The 15,933-nt window shown below is 39.4% G+C and overlaps 1 long non-coding RNA gene across 1 annotated transcript in view; it reads right to left on the bottom strand.

Annotated features, from left to right (window-relative positions):
• Positions 1-13,211, bottom strand: part of LOC124228137 (uncharacterized) — a 30,778-nt gene extending 17,567 nt beyond the window's left edge. The window contains exon 1 of the long non-coding RNA XR_006885643.1: positions 13,128-13,211. This is a non-coding gene — a long non-coding RNA (uncharacterized LOC124228137). The remainder of the gene's footprint in view (positions 1-13,127) is intronic.
• Positions 13,212-15,933: the final 2,722 nt, after the last annotated feature.

Here is a 15,933-nt window from a genome sequence, read left to right as displayed (position 1 = left end):
GATTCCAAGATCATGAAAATAAGTGAAGGTTGCACCAGTGAGCCAATTTATCAGGTCCCTCAGCACCCAAAGGGCCTAGTCGGTGGCTGGTCAGTTCTCACCACAGTAGCACAGCCACGCGGGACCATGTAGCGTGACCACAGCTAACATTCTCCAGCAAACGCCATTTCTCAAAGTCAGATAAGAAACCCCAGTGTTGATGGCTCATCATGAGAACACACAGCCATGTGGGACATATACAAATGCAGACTTAATTACCTTATTCAACAACATTCTTCTAGAGGAAGGAGTCCAAGCAGATGATAAGTAGCTAACTGAAGTGACGTGTCTCAGTAAACACACCATCACTACGAAACACAAAGGCACCAGCAAGCACTGAGGCTGGCTGAGTACCTGATTTTAGTGATGGGAAGGAAGATGGTATCTTGCATAAAGAGCCTGCCACAGGCACAGTCTGGGCACACTTTTTCCTTGAAGTAAAGCAGCAGAGCTTTAGGGACAAGCCAGAAAGAAGCAGCCACAGCCACCCACAGCAGATGAATTTCCATCTGCTCACAGACTGTCTATAATGCTGGTCACTTGTCAGGATGTCTACATGCTGACACTGCTGACAAGCAACGTGACCAGCAGCTCTGTGGTCAAATGAAAGGAGACTGATGATTGGACCATTAAAGTCACTATCACATTAGAGTTCTTAGTGTTGAAGAAAGGAAAGTAACCTGACAGGCATGTCAGCTTTTGGCTATTAAGAGAGATTAATATACAACAATTTCATTTACTCATTCTTGCTCACAGAACCATATGCTCAAGTATCCACTCTGTATTGCAGCTTCTTTTTTTCCCAAGTCTCTGGCATTGTCAGCAAAACGAACTAATTTAGCTATTATTTGGAGCCATCACTGAGGCTATTATATGAGGAGCCTCAGTGAAAACAAAATGTGCCCTCGCCATTACAAAGGAAACGTGATACAGTCACACAATTGGAAGGCTCCCACAGAAAAGGCAACGTGGAGGGAATACTTATGAATACCTCCAGCCCAAGGAAAGATCATGTCAAAAGAAACACACAAATTTTTTCTCTTTCTTTGTACTAGGATAAGACAGCAGTGTAAAGGAAGTAGTGCGATCACCCACCATCCAGGAAAACCCTGGACCTCATGGGGTGGAGTGGCCTGCAGACTTCAGAACTGCATACTAGGGACACAAAGTCGAGGTGGGGCCAGGACCCATGGTCATGGGCGTGGGCATCTGTGCAAGCCGGGACCTGCTGTGGTCTGCACACACAAGCCACAACACCTGCCCTGGGACAGAACTGTCACCACGGCCCCCGCACAGTCTACTTTAAGAACCGTGTTTTGCAGCTAGTCTCTATTTGAGTAGCTGATTTCAGATAACCTTTGAAAACAGGAAGTAAATGTTATAATTTTAAAGAACTATTTGCCAATCAACCCATGAAGAATAACAATCCTAAAATTTTTAAGTGGTAGGGAAGAAAACCTCAGAAATGTAATGGTTTTTTCCCCCTGTAGTTTGTCAGCATTATGTGGAAGACATAAGGAGAAGAGTAAAGATTTAAAGTTGCCTAAGCAAATAATTGAAAAATTCCACAGTTCCTCTCCTAAAGAGAAAGATGACATGATGAGAAATCACTTTATTTCTAGGTGTAACACACTTTCAATGAAGGCAAACTGAAAGGATCATTTTGTAAAGAGAAAACTAAAACTAATATAATTTTCATGTTGAACATGAAAAAAAAATTAAAATAATGGCGAGAACGTTATTCCCTTTTTCATGAAAATGTTACCCTAACATGGCCAGGAAGTTGTGAAGTGCAGAGGTGCTATTTCCAGGGCCTCGAGCCTCTGAATGAAGGAGACTTCTGACTTAGACGGAATACCTGTTCCCCAGGGCAGCGCTTAGCATCCTGCACAGCCATTCCACTCAACAAAGTCAACCAAGAGCAACTCAGAATGAGGCAAACGGGGGCAGTGAACTGAAGAAAACTTTAAGTGAAATCCTGTTCGTTTCAAATTTGGATGCATTAAATTCAAACACATATTATATAAACTCCATTTGTACTGGAGCTAAATAAATCATACAGGCAGTGACCTGAACCTAGTCACGCTTGTGGAAATCTAGCTAAAGTCACTGTGAACTTCTCTGCCTTCCAGCACCACTAGTGAAATGTGTGTTACTCATCCAGCACAAAGGTCGCTCTTCCAGAGAGAAATGCTGACCCACTTCCTTGGCCTTGCCCGCTGTGTTCTTTCCCAACTTCAGCGTGTGCCTTACAAGGATGGCAGCACAGCCAGAGCAGAAATCAACTGGCATTTGCGGAGCCACCTCTCAGAGGAAGAGTGCTGGTCTCACTTCTTTCTTTCGTGAGGAAAGAGCAGCTGGGACTTACTAACCTGCAATCTCCCTCTGGAGAATTACCTTAAGTCTTTTGGGGGGAATTACACATTTCTGATCTGGGGAATGAAGTGCTCACTAAGACAGAAAATTTAAATGTAAGCTCTAAATGCTCTAGATTTTCCCTTTCTGAATACATCTTGCAATATGATAAGCATACAGTGAAAACATTTTCACTTACTTTCAGCTTCAGTGAGAACCTGCACTGATCCAATTACATGTTTCAACCCAGCAGTCAGTCACATTCCAGCCTCTGGAAGATTTGCTGAAATTGATATAAACCTCACAAAAGATGCATCTCCCTCTCCATAAAAGATCATCCAAAAGATGCATAGGAATTACGTAGAAGTGTGAACTTCACCCCTGCTTCTCTTTATAAGAAGCACTCTCTTGGACAGTATTCTTCCAGCCAACAACAGAATAAGGTCTTCAAGTGAGCATGTGGCTGCCTAAAGAAACAGCCAGACAACAACTCTCTTAAACAAATAAACAACTCAGCGCTTGGACTTTATGTTCCTAATCTCTGCCATCATCAATCACATTCAAAGTTTGTCTTTAAGAGCCTGAATGAAGGAGTGGGAGCTGGGGGCAGAGGAAGGAAAATAAACTCCCGGGCCCACTTAGAAGATGAAAACCCACCTCCTCTGGCAGAAAGGACTTATGAGAGGTGGCCAAGGTGGACATTGTGGGATGGTTACAATGGTAATCAAACTATGAGTTAGGGCCTAACACTAAATATCATTTCAGCTTTCTGAAAATGAGCCTCATCTGGATTTCAGTAAAAAAAACCCATGAAGGGGTCTGAAAGTATTTCATCCATGTGTTTATGTCCTCTGTTTAAGAAAAAGAAAAAAACCTAGAAGCACAAATATGGTTGGCTGAGGCCACATCATAAAGAGACATGAATATAGACTTCATGGATGCAAGAATAAGGAGAAAAAGAGAAGGAGGCACAGAGAGCAGAAGCTACCTGATGTCCCCCCGTCCCAGCCTCACATTGCCCCTCTTACCACATCTGGATCAGACATGAAGAGGAACAACATTGTATGGCCACCTCCCACAGCTGGAAATAGAGTAAGAAGTCAACAAAAAACTCTTTAGCTTCTTATCTGCCATTTATAATTGTTTCCTTTCCTTTTTTCAAAACTTCAGATTCCCTTCAGATCCTAAATAATGCCATCATCATTTTCACGTTTACAAATGAAATGGCTGTTCCAAAGAAATCTAAGTTATGTGCGAGGTCACTGGGTTGCCTATGGCCTTGTTCCGTAGTACAGTGATGAGAGACCATCCCTTAGGGAGCCAGGCTGGGCATCACTGCATATTTTTTTTATATCCTGCTTACGACACAGGAATGTTCCTGATTTATAGCAGTTAGTGAAACAATAGAACATTCTCCTTTTGCTTTTTGTTGCTGTTGTTGTTGTTATTAGAAAAACTTCTGATTGCTTTCTGGCTGAAAACTGTCTTGCTGGCTGTCAAAGAGCACCATGCAAGTGATGAAAGCCAGCTGGGCTGCTATATATTTGATGGGAAAATAAGATCCGCGTGCTAGGGGCCGGCCTGGTGGCGCAGCAGTTAACGCGCATGTTCCGCCTCTTGGTGGCCCCGGGTTCGCCAGCCCCAACCTGGGTGCGGACATGGCACAGCTTGGCAAAAGCCATACTGTGGTAGGCGTCCCACGTACAAAGTAGAGGAAGACGGGCATGGATGTTAGCTCAGGGCCAGTCTTCCCCAGCAAAAAGAGGAGGATTGGCAGTAGTTAGCTCAGGACTAATCTTCCTAAAAAAAAAAAAACCCACACACTGAGGGCTGATGCAGGCCTAGGGCTTCACCTCCAACTCAGGGATATCATCAGGTTCATCAGCTCACACCCATCATTAGACAAGGGAACAAGAAAATAGTCATTTAAATAAATATCTTACTGCTTAGATATCTCACATCAGTTTTCATCCTTAGCCCTAATAACAAAAACAACCTTAGAAATTGGTTGTGTGCTTTGCTAATTCAATAGTCCCTTCCCCAGGAAAAATGAGCAACTGAAAGTTTCTATCCTGACACATCTCACTCCTAAGTTTTATCCTTCAACACATTGTAAGTCTTGAGTGTATATCTGCCCAGGAATTTTGTAAGTTGACACTGTAACAGAGAAACAAAAGTGAACTGAACAATGATCAGATCAAGGTCTATTGTTACATAATAAATCAGAGTTATAGAAATGGTGTTTCCCCTGCTTGGAGTAAGGGCCACTCCAAAGCACTTACCAGCTTTAATGGGAAAAATTACAATATTCTAACGTAATTTTTTATTACTTTCTATACTTTTCTAATACAATTTTTCTTACATATATTCACATTAAAATCCTAAGTTATCTTTATAACAGCCAAGGATATGAGGCCAGGGGGCTTCAAAACACATCACACACGCAATTATCAAAGGACAACTATCTCCTCCAGAGAACGTGGTTATGTTTTTTGATGTGCCTTTGATGTAAATGAAATGTAAACCCAAGAGGCCTCGGCTGCTGGGGTGTGGTGTAGACACCCGAAGGGTCATCTGGCTTTATACAGTTGTCTTACTTTGAGTCTTTTGGATGTGACTACAAGTACATTCTCTCTGAAGTCGGTTCTATAGCAGTTAACAGCAACCAGTATTTAGATAAAGTTCCGTGAGTACAAACCTGGCAATGACATACGCTTCCAATTTTGCACATGGAAAGTCTCATCTGTCAGACATAGCTGAAATTTCAAGATTAAAATTAAGCAATAAACCATAGGATGCAAAAGAAAAGGGAAAAAAAAGCTGAGCAAGATGTAGGAGAAAAAAATAGGAATGAGGTGTATTTTGACTGAATGAATATGTTTTGCTTATTGGATCACACCACACCCTTTTTCTAAGTGTGGGTTGAGAAGTTGGCTACAAATGTACATAAGATGTGATCATTTTGTGGCTTAAAAAAAACTTCTCTGAAACTGTACTTGCTAAAACTTTCTGGACAATCATTCAAATTTTAAATTTAGGCTTAATTACAGTAAATCTTATTGCAAAAAATAAAGACACTAGATAATTGGTTTTTTTGATTACATAAATAAACTCCAAGTTTTAAACCATGCATAAAAATGTGATAAAAGTTATGGACTACATAAGGTAAAGTATAACATTTTATGATATGCTTTCTAATCGTGCCAGAGGTGATTCAGCTCCAAACATTGTTTCTCTTTCTATAATTTTTTTTAAATGTTGTGTTAGCCTGATTAGATAGGAAAGTTCCCGCCACATACTAAGTCACATTTTATGAAGACAGAGTTAGTGGATTCATGATATAGACAGAGTACAGTGAATCCTGAATCTTCTGTGATTACAGAGGAAATCTTGTGTTTGTGTTGTAAATTTTTCCTCAGAGAAAAGACTGTCTCTCCTTTATACTATCCAATGATTACTTGACCCTGAAAAAGAGTAAGAGCCACTCAACCCTTCCTCTCAGTATAACCACTTCAGTATATAATTTTTTTATTCTGTCTGTTCATTTATTTATTATTCAACTAATATTCATCGAGTGACTACGTAGGATCCAATGAAAGATAAGCCGGAGAGGTTCTTTGGGCTAATTTGGGGCTGCTGGCAGCAAGAGATGCTGTGAAAGAAGTTCAATTTGCTAAGAGAACAGGTAGGACTTTCCGTCTCAGCCTGGGGTATCAGGGAAAGATGCCTGAGCAATATTTGATATGCTTCAGTCTATTACAGTTATTATCCTTAATGATCTACAAATTATTCCATCCACAGCCTCTTCAGGTTGGCTCCTGAGTCTTTTTGACAAAATGCCAGGAGACTTTGAGAGTGTTCTTGATTTCTTGAACGACAAGACATTCTGGTCTTGTGCACTTTTTGCCCCAGACCTGGAATTAGCCAATCCTCTGAGAAACTCTGGTCTCTTTTGTTAGGAAATAATATTGAGAGATCACAGTCTCAATGCTAGGGGTTCAAAATTCAATACTTTTAAAGTGATTAAAAAACTTTACATGGGAGGTTTAGTTTCCCAAATCATATGCACTCCCTTTAAATAAAAAAGGTCTTACAGGAGGGGCCAGCCCAGTGGTGTAGTGGCTAAGTTCTCGCACTCTGCATCTCCCACTGAGGGTTGTGGGTTCAGATCCCAGATGTGGACTTATGTACTACTCATCAGGCCATGCTGTGGGGGCATCCCACATACAAAATAGGGGAAGATAGGCACAGATGTTGGCTCAGGGACAATCTTCCTCAAGCAGAAAGAGGAAGATTGGTAACAGATGTTAGCCCAGGGCCAATCTTCCTCACCAAAAAAAAAAAAAAAAGAAATAAAAAAGGTGTTACAAGAGACAGCATGAAGTAATAGGGAAAAAATGGATAGATCTAAACCCAAACCCAAAGTCCACCAGTTTCAAATCACTGTCATCTCTTAGCTTATCTTTTCATATCCAAAATGAAGAGATCATTACCTCCTTTAAGATTGTGGTTGAGATTAAGTAAGGAGATGTATTTAAAGCAGCTGGTACTTCACATGTGACTGCATATACCATATTTCATTGAATTTCAAAAGCCACAGTTTACAAGGTGCCCCTCAGCTTCTATGGCCATGCATTGCCGTAGACTAAAGACCAGCCCACAGCCTGTCCTGTCAAGCACTGCATGACTGCCCCAGAGCCCTTGGCTCCCACATCCTCACGCCTTCTCTGAATCTTGGGTGCCAGCTTCACAGGCTGCTTGTAGCAACCAGCTCTAGGCTTTGCATAGGCTGTTCTCTCTGCTGGAAGTGCTCTCACTGTATTGTTCATATTTCATTTTAAATAATTCTATCTGGCAAAGTAAAAAATGACTGCTTTGTTTTATCCCCTCATATGTGATATAGGGGGTTGTTGTTGTTTAACCTGAGTTATCAGATCATTTTTTCACATATTCACCCAAATATAACACTGCCTAAAGTCTCTTTAGGAACTTGAAAATCAAAAGAGTCAAACTTCATATAATTACACATGAGGAAGTGCTAATGGTATGAGTGTTCTAAAGCCCTTTCTTTAAAGCACTATCAGTATTATCAATGGAATATCATTTGTAGCATTGCAGTGGGAATTTGGAAACCAAGAATATTTCTTCCCAAATTTCAGTAATAACATTAAAACATTTTAGAAACAATGATGAAGGTTGTTATAAAACGTTCTTATGGAAGTTAATCTAGAAGCATCTCTAAAATGGTCATAAATATTGTCGACTCTAGAATTATATGTCACAGGGAGCAAATACGAACTCTGCTACTTATTAGGTATGAGTCAAGAGGAATACTACTTAACGTATGTGGGCATCACTTTTCACTGCTAAAAACTGGATATAATAATAGTTCCTGTTCCATAAAATTGTAAAGATTAAATAAAACAATAAAGGCAAAACAATTAAAACATTGCCCGTAGGACTTCTGCTTCCAACCAAGATAGAATAACAGTGGCTGATTTAGCCTCCCTGCTAAAACAAACAAACAAACAAACAAAATACACAAAATATATGAAAGAAAGATTTTCAAGACACTGCTATCAGGCAACAAAGAACAGTAATCCCCGTAACATGGGAAAGAAACCGGGGGAGCCCTGAGATTGCCCAGCTGACCACCTTTGGAGAGCTCCTGGCCACAGCACAGGGCAGGGAACCCAGGCAGAGGCTGAAATACACCTGAACTGAGAAGATGAAGCTGAGATTCCAAGAGACCAAGAAAGCTAGCATTGGCAAAACTGGAGAGGAGAGAAAACTGGAAATCTGCAGACAGTCTATCACATGTATTCAATTCAGTACTGATCATTGCAGCAGGGCTGAGGAAAATGACGTCTGAAAGGAATAAAGGTAAGAGTGTCCAGTTTTCACACAGTGCTGGGAATAGTGTCTGTTCCCACCAGCCAAAGGGGAAACAAATCATGACTCACCAGGCATTGGATAGAGTGCTCAGAAAGGTTTTAACTCCACAGTGGGAGTTGACTTGTGTTTTAATGGGGTTTTAACCCGATAGCCTTGGATTGAGTACTGCCTGGTCCCACATCCCAAATCTTAAAAGCAATACATAAAATGGTCAAACTGTTTCCAAGTAACTTAACTGCATCCCAGAGCAAAGCTCAAGAATATAGCTAGGAACTTAAAAATCCAGTATCAAACAAGATAATATCCACAATATCTGGCACACAATTAAAAATTATCAGGCACACAAATTGTTAGGAAAATATAACCCATAATTGGGAGCAACATCAATAACTCAAAACCAACAACTAACACAGATGTTAAAATTAGCAGAAGAAGACATTAAAATGGTTACTATAGCTGTATTCCACACGTTCAAAAAGTTAAGGAGAGATATGGAAGATAAAAACTAAAACCCAGAGGCCGGCCTGGTGGCGCAGCTGTTAAGTTTGCACGCTCTGCTTCAGCAGTCCGGGGTTCACTGGTTTGGATCCCGGGTGCGGACATGGCACCACTTGGCAAGCCATGCTGTGGTAGGCGTCCTACATATAAAGCAGAGGAAGATGGGCATGGATGTTAGCTCAGGGCCAGTCTTCCTCAGCAAAAAGAGGAGGATTGGCAGCGGATGTAAGCTCAGAGCTAATCTTTCTAAAAAAAAATAAAATAAAAAATAAAACCTAAATCAAATTTCTGCAAATGAAAACTGCAATGTCTGATGAAAAATATAGTGGATGAAATTAAATGCAGAATAGAGTTTGCTGACGAAAATGTTAGTGGACTTGAAAACATAGAAATAGAAACTATCCAAAATGAGCCACAGGAAGAAAAAAGAATCAGAAATATTGAATAGAGCATTACTGAGCTGTGGGACAACTTCCCATTAGAAGTCCCAAGAGGAGGGAATGGGAATAGAAAAAATACAAGAAATAACTGAAAATTTTCCAAATGTGATGAAAACTATAAACTTACAGATTCAAGAAGCACACCACAAGCCAAGCAATAAAAATGAAGAAACTAGAACAAGGAACATTATCATCAAATTGCTCAAAACCAGTGATAAAGAGAAAATCTTTAAAGCAGCCAGAAATTTAAAAAAAAAAAAAAACCCAGAGTACCAAAGGTAAGTATGATAGCAGATTTCCAGCCAAAAGCAATACAAGGAAGAGACAGTGCAACAACATTTAAAATACTGATACAAAAACTGTCAACAGAGAATTCTATTTGGGGATTGGGATGGGGGCTTTCAAAAATGAAGGCTAAATAAAGACTTTGTTAAGACCTACAAAACCTGAAAGAATTCACCACCAGCCAACTTGCACTACAAGAAGGAAATTCTTCAGGCAGTCAACTCATCAAGAGAACATTACAATTCTAAATATTTATGGACCTAGTGAAAGAGCTTCAACAGACCTGAAGCAAAAAACAATGGAACCACAAGATGAATCATGACAGAAACCGTTTAATAAATTGGGCTTTATTAACATTAAAACTTTTTCTCCACTGAATACACTGTTAAGAGCATAAGAAGTCAAGCTACAGCTTAGGGGAAAATACGTGCAAAGAACATATTTGATAAAGGACTGGTATCCAAAATATACCAAGATCTTTTAAAACTCAACAATAAACAAACAAACAACTCAGTTTAAAATTGGGCAAAACAACTGAACACCTCACCACAGAAGATATGCAGATGACACATAAGCATCGAAAAGACATTCAATATCATTTTCCACTAGGAAACTAAAACTGAAAATAAGAATGAGATACCACTACAGATGTATTAAAATTGTTAAAACTCAAAAAACTAACAATATTAATTTTTGGTGAGGATGTGGAGCAACAAGAACTTCACGTCATAAAGAGCGGGAGTGCAAATAACGCAGCCACTTTGGAAGACAGTCTGGCAGCTTGTTATAAAATTAAACATAATCTCACCATACAATTCAGCAGTTGTGCTTCTAGTGAATTGAAAATTTATGTCCACGGAAAACCTGCACACAAATGTTTACAGACGCTTTATTCATAATCACCAAAAATAGGAACAACCAAGCTGTTCTTCAACAGGTAAATGGATAAACAAACTGTGCTACAAAAATGCAACGGATACTATTCAATACTATCAGTCCACACAACAACATCGATGAAACTTAAGTGCATACTGATAAGTGAAAAAGGCCAGCTTGAAAATGCCATATACTTTATGATTCCTTTTATATAATATTCTAGTAAAGGCAACCCTGCAGGCTTGGAAAACAGATCAGTGGTTGCAGGGATATTATAAGGTGGAGAAAGTATTCTATATGATGCTGTATTGGCGGATATATGACCCAATTCATTTATCAAAATCCATAGAATTTTACAGCAAAGGAGTGAACATTCATGTATGCAAATTTTTTTAAATCTATTTAGGAGGTCAGGGAATCCCAGGATGAAATACAGAATGCAACAAAAGAATCTGTTTTACAAATGTATAAAACAACTTTAGTGAAGGGAGCAGAGGAAAAAGTGGTGCTTACCTAATACACTTTAGAATTGAGTGGAGACTATACAACAAAAGGTAAAAGAAACTGTCTAGTTATAGGGCTGTACTCTAGTTGATAAAGTTACTTTCCATAGGGATATGGGTTAACAAATCTGAAAACTCTATACGTGTATACTGGAATTGAACAATTGAGAAAAGAGATGGCAGATGGTGAGAGCCAGGATTCTCACTGTTAGAGTAGGAGGTTATCGACAAGCAGGAGGCAAACTATAGAATGTTCTATATGGTAATGGATGAAAGTTTGAGACATAACTATGGGCTCATGTTTAGCTTAATAAGGTGCAGAGGGTTTCATATAGAAATATTTATAGATGTGTGTGTAAACATGGATTAATATAAACTCATATTTACTTACTCTGTCAACTGAGGATTTAGAAACAATGATATACCAGTAGCACCATGCATACCTAGGACTCAGATTTTGGTTCTTAATACCATTTTCCAACAAAAGGAACAGAGCTTATAGAAATGGCTGATTCTAGGCCTGCGGCAGGAAATATACAACATGAACCAGGAGTATCTTGTAGTGCCGGAAAGCAAGGATGTGCTAAAACAACAAGAACAACAAAATAAAAGAAAACACAACGATAGGACACAAAGAAAGGAATTCAGGAACCAACTGAAAGAGTTCCCAAGGGCCAATGACAGAACAATTAAAACAATTGAAAAGCCCAAAGTATAAAGCAAATATCTATGATTCCATAATGATATAAATAAATGATCAAATTTGTAAAGAAATGGAGGAGAACAGATAAATCTCTAATACAGAAGAATTCTAAATAATTTACATAGATACTTCCCACCTCAAAGAGGTGGGGCACAATTCCCCACCCTTTAAATGTAGGCTTCACGTAGTGACTTCCTTCCAAAGGTTATAGTATGCAAAGAGGGGTGGCGGCAGTGGGAGGAGTAACTTTACGGTAGATAATCCTGACAAACACCACATCCGCTTGATAATCAGGTCAACATCAGCAGTGATAACATCATTTTGATAGTGCATACCCTTGATATGATATGATGAGAATGGCCCTTTATCTCTGGTGAGGTTTTCCTGCCCAAAATTCATAACACTGGTCTAATCAAGAGAAAAATATCAGACAAATCCAAAAAGAGAGACATTCTACAAAATGACCAGTGCTCCTCAAAACTGTAGATGTCATCAAAAAACAAGAGATGTCTGAGAAAGTGTCATAGACAAAAGGAATATAAAGAGATACGATGACTAAATGTAATGTGGTATTCTAGATAAAAGGGCATTAGGTAAAAACTAAGGAAATCTGAATAAGGTATAGACTTTGGTGAATAATGTATCATTATTGGTTTATTGTTTGTGACATTGTTAACAATGGAAACTGGGTACAGGGTATACAGGAATCATCTGTACTACATTTGCAACTTTTCTGTAGATTTAAAACTATTCTAAAATTTAAAGTTTATGGAAAGAATAAATAATCATTTAAAAAACAGTGCTATGGCATGTTATTTATTTCTTATCACTATCAATGATAATTATCAATTAATATTTATTATCAACATTCTTAATAATTATTTGATTAATATTATTAAGCATCTATTTGTTTAAGCATTAACTTGTTTTACTGTCAGTGAGAATCTTATACTAAAGATTTGAATCCTTTAAGATAATGGAGTATACTAATAGTGAAGCCAGGGGCAGATATATATTTTAAGGGACTCATAACTTATATCATTCCAAAAATCCTCATTTTGAATGTAAAAATACAATGCTATGCATACAAAATTAGGTTCGGGGCTTTTAAAGGTCTCACTTGCAAATGAAGGACCCCGAAGCTCTGTTTCATTGTCTTCACAGTGTTCACCTCTGGACCAGTCTATATAAAGATCTCTTAACCCAATTTAGTGGTAAGTTCACAAGGCCGGAAATTTACAAACTATTTCTGAGAATTAAGTATAAATTGTAGGAATTTAGCCCTAGCAATAGGTCCTATAAAAGAGGAATAAATTGGCGGGAAATACAGCAGGTTAAGACACAGGTTCAGGAATATAACAAGAAGCAACATGTTAATCCAAATCTGTCATACAAAAATCATCCATGTATGTAATCTGAGGACCATCGGCCAAAATGACATCCTATGATTGGTTTGCATCAGCATTCTGAGAATTAGTAAATTACTAAAAGGATAAAAATATTTCCCATAGCTCTATCGGATAAATGTGATACCTTCATATCCTGATTAAGCATCTCTGGGTGTCAAGCATAGCCTTGATAGGTGAGGGGGAATAAAGACGTGCATAGCTCCATCAAAGGCCTGTCCCTAAGCGACTCGCAGGTCTAAACACGAGTGCAGGTGGAGTCTGTCTTCCCCTAATAACTCCACTTGCCTGCGATACCAGCTGCACTTCCCCTCACCAATCAGAACGCACAGGTAATTAGCTACCAGGTAAGCTGAAGGGTCCCAACATGTTTGAGCAGGTTGGCATCAAGGGTTTAAGATGCACCTGTTTACAATTAGCAACAATGGATTCCATACACCACACCTCATTTCTTGGAGGGGAGGAGAAACTTGTTTGAGCAATGATTGCCACCTTTTCTCTCCTCCAGTTTTGTTGGTTATTGACAGAGCCGTTTCAAACTTGTTCGCCTGGTCTGCTTTTATGTTCTTTCTCTCCAAGTCTGCTGAGAATTAATTTATTTAAACTCACCAAATAACTCTTTTTCCCTTCCCTCTGCTTTCAGAGGGAGACCTGGCCTCCCAAAATATGCTGGTGCCAAAACAGCATGTCTGCCCCGGACTCCAGACCCCAGGAGCTGTGCTGTGTCACTGTTTCTCATTACGGCTAGAGCCGAGCATGGGAGGAAGATGGGACTTTCCCTCTCAGCAAGCTGTTCCTGGAGTCCTTCGTGTGCTGTTCCTGTCCAAGAGGGGCACTCACACAGCGGCGCACACGAGAGTGTGGAGCGATCTGCGTGTCCCCATGAGCATAATGTGGACAAATTTCCACCTTTTTTGTCACTGATGGAACCAAGAGCCAAGGAGGAATAAGATGAGTGTCTCATTGTCATCCTAGGTAGTTAGACAAAGCCAGTGATAACTCCTAGTTACCAGTGAACACTAACAGCAAATCAGATTTTTTTCTTTCAAATATACCTGATGTCTCTTTCTTCAATTTGCCTTCAAAAGATAGATACTTGTTGGTCTTTCTACTGTGCAATGGACAATATACATGCTACCCTCAGTCCTACAACACACACCTGCTTGGGATCCAGGGCTGCAGGCATGAAGGTTGCAGAGTTGCCACACTGCGTTTCACACACCACTCACTTGATGGGGGCAACTCAGAGGTTGCTGACCCACTTTCAGGAGTGAGAACTAAGACTGAGGAAGCAGAGCTGGAGACAGGGCATGTCCACCCTCAAGGATTTCCTCAGAACTTCTCCAGTTAAAGACCCACCCTGAACCCCATAGCCCACCCAACCTTGGAGTGTTCCAATCAAGAAAGTTAGAGCATGATCTAACAACAACCAAAATATGATGTCCTTTCTCCAGGCAACAGAGTCCTTGGGCACACTGGGACTCCTCTGGGAGCCCATGACATGGGTGCTGGCCAGTGCTGGTAAAGATTTTTCTGTGATCTCTGCAGATCCATAGAAACCTATCTTGATCCTAGAGGCTGTGCTAGTACTAGAAGAGTGATCCAGGACACACCCTGGCCTATCTCCATCCTCTCCCTCAGCTGTCTGTCACTACCCACAAGACGGCCTATCCTTAGATCCTCTGCCTCTCACTGATTATATTTCAATATACTCAGATGCGAATTTGAGGAGCTGGCTTGGAGAGGGGAATTTAGGCAGAGGAAGGAAAAGATGATGGAGCAAAAGGTCTTTTTAGATCCCTGAAATTTGTCACCTGACTCAAGGATAGCAGGCATTCCTAAAATTTATCATGCATGAGACTCATCTGTAAAAGTGTAACAAAAAGACAGGTTCCATGCCCAGAGTTCCTGACTGATTGGGATTGGAGTTGGGTTGCACGCCTTTGTGATTCTATCTATACCAAAATTTGAGAATTGCTCATTCACAGTTGAGGCGACTCTGTCAGGTTCTCCTGTATAACAAGACCTATGGCATTGGGAACTCTACATTGAATTTCCGAGTTTACTTATCATTCTAGTTAAATTCCACTATGGTCCGCCAAACAGTTCATTTATTCAACAAATATTTATTGTATGTTTACTGAACAGAAATATCAGGGAAACATATGTATAAATATTATATATGTAAAGATATAAATATATATGTATATATTTTTCCCCCAATATAGTCCCTATGACTATGTCTCAAAAGTTATGTTTCCTGTAATTTCAGAAAAATGGTATTTAAACATTGGGCTTCTTTTTCATGTTATATAAACCAATACCAGGACTCAGCACTTTCCAGAAATTGAAATACCTCCATGAGCAGCTAGTTGTGTCCATTTGGAGGAAATTATAAACTACTCTTTAGATGAAGGTTTTTGACTCCCACCCTCCAAAAAATCTACATCTCAAAATGATGTTAATTAAAAATTCTAGGGATATAGAATACAAAATCATACACAACTAAATAATATTCATTGAATCCTAGATTTAAGATATTTCCATTTTCTTTCACTAAGAATTTTCCTTTCCTCCTTGTTTCCATTCCTCAGGTGTACTGCAAAGATGTCTGTTTTTCTTTGACATGGATTTGAGAAAGGATCTTAAATTGATTGTGTAACATTACATTTCTTGATTCTGGGTGCTGTCCTTTAAATATCTCTCTTGAGGGAATAAAGCTAGAGAGAATTCTGATGCAGAGTGTGAGAGGCCCAGTTGAAGTCTGTCTTGAAGTTTCTTAGTTGATGACAGGATTTTCCTCTGTTTTTACTGAAGGCATAGCATACTTCTAGAGCCACATATTTATCATTTTCACCCAAGACTTCTTTTGCTGAAGTTGATCTCAAACCATCTAAATGGTAGGCTCTTGTCTTTGGTGAGAGTTTAAATCC

Source organism: Equus quagga, chromosome 16 (genome assembly GCF_021613505.1).
Source record: "Equus quagga isolate Etosha38 chromosome 16, UCLA_HA_Equagga_1.0, whole genome shotgun sequence".
NCBI classification, from domain to species: Eukaryota; Metazoa; Chordata; class Mammalia; order Perissodactyla; family Equidae; genus Equus; species Equus quagga.
This window is presented reverse-complemented; position numbering and strand designations above follow the sequence as displayed.